This window comes from Dama dama, chromosome 5 (assembly GCF_033118175.1).
Source record: "Dama dama isolate Ldn47 chromosome 5, ASM3311817v1, whole genome shotgun sequence".
Classification (NCBI taxonomy): Eukaryota; Metazoa; Chordata; class Mammalia; order Artiodactyla; family Cervidae; genus Dama; species Dama dama.
Window position 1 is genome coordinate 51,885,723 of NC_083685.1, and position 1,221 is coordinate 51,886,943.

Sequence of the window (1,221 nt, forward strand, 5' to 3'; positions counted from 1 at the left end):
CGGCCAACCTAGACAACATATTAAAAAGCAGAGACGTTACTTTGCCGACAAAGGTCTGTGTAGTCAAAGCTATGGTTTTTCCAGGAGTCATGTATGGATGTGAGAGTCAGACCATAAAGAAAGCTGAGTGCCAAAGAATTGATGCTTTTGAACATTGGTGTTGGAGAAGACTCTTGAGAGTCCCCTGGACTGCAAGGAGATCAAACCAGTCAATCCTGAAAGAAATCAACCCTAAAGGAAATCAACCCTGAATATCCATTGGAAGGACTGGTGCTGAAGCTGAAGCTCCGATACTTTGGCCACCTAATGCAAAGAGCCAACTTATGGGAAAAGACCCTGATGCTGGGAAAGATTGAAGGCAGGAGGAGAAAGGGACGACAGAGGATGAGATAGTTGGATGGCATCACTGACTCGGATACGAGTTTGAGCAAGCTCCGGGAATTGGTAATGGACAGGGAAGCCTGGCATGCTGCAGTCCATGGGTTGCAAAGAGTTGGACACAACTGAGCAACTGAACAACAACAACACATGGGCCTGCACTAAACATGGGATGGCTGGTTAGCATTATGGAAACCAGGAAAACACCATCAAACTCTGGAAAATAAAAATATTGGCAGAGAAAATACCTCTTACTTATGATTCATAGTAATAAAAACAAACAAATCTGTTAAAAATAATTGTTCCAGCACTCACTTTGGCAGAACATATACTAAAATTGCATCAATACAGAGAAGCTTAAAGTGGTCCCAAACAAGAATGACACACAAATTCGTGAAGCATTGGTCCATATTTTTAGACAATAAACTCCTACTGTATAGCACAGGGAACCATACCCAATACCTTGTAATAAACCACAAGAAAACTACATGGGAAAGAATGTGGAGAAGAACATATATGTATAACTGAATCACTTTGGTGTACAGCAGAAACTAATGCATCACTGTAAATCAACTACATGTCAATGAAAATAACTGTGCTTTGAGAACTTTGAGACCCTTGGTTGATTTCTCTGAAAGGCAGCAGATTGTCCCCATTTGTGTCATGGAGATTCAGTAATTTTTCTTGTTTTGTTTTTTAATAAAAATAAATGAAAAAAAAAAAAAAGATTCAGTGATTTTATCCTTCCTTTTCCAACTACAAGCTTGCAAGGTCTCTAGGTAAGTTTCTGACCCTGCAGGGGTCGGTCCAGAAGCAGACTGTGGAATGTGACACATACAAAAT

The 1,221-nt window shown here is 40.2% G+C and overlaps 1 pseudogene; it reads left to right on the forward strand.

The window, feature by feature from the left end:
• The first annotated feature begins 679 nt into the window (after positions 1-679).
• LOC133058122 (U6 spliceosomal RNA) lies at positions 680-794 on the forward strand (annotated as a pseudogene).
• Positions 795-1,221: the final 427 nt, after the last annotated feature.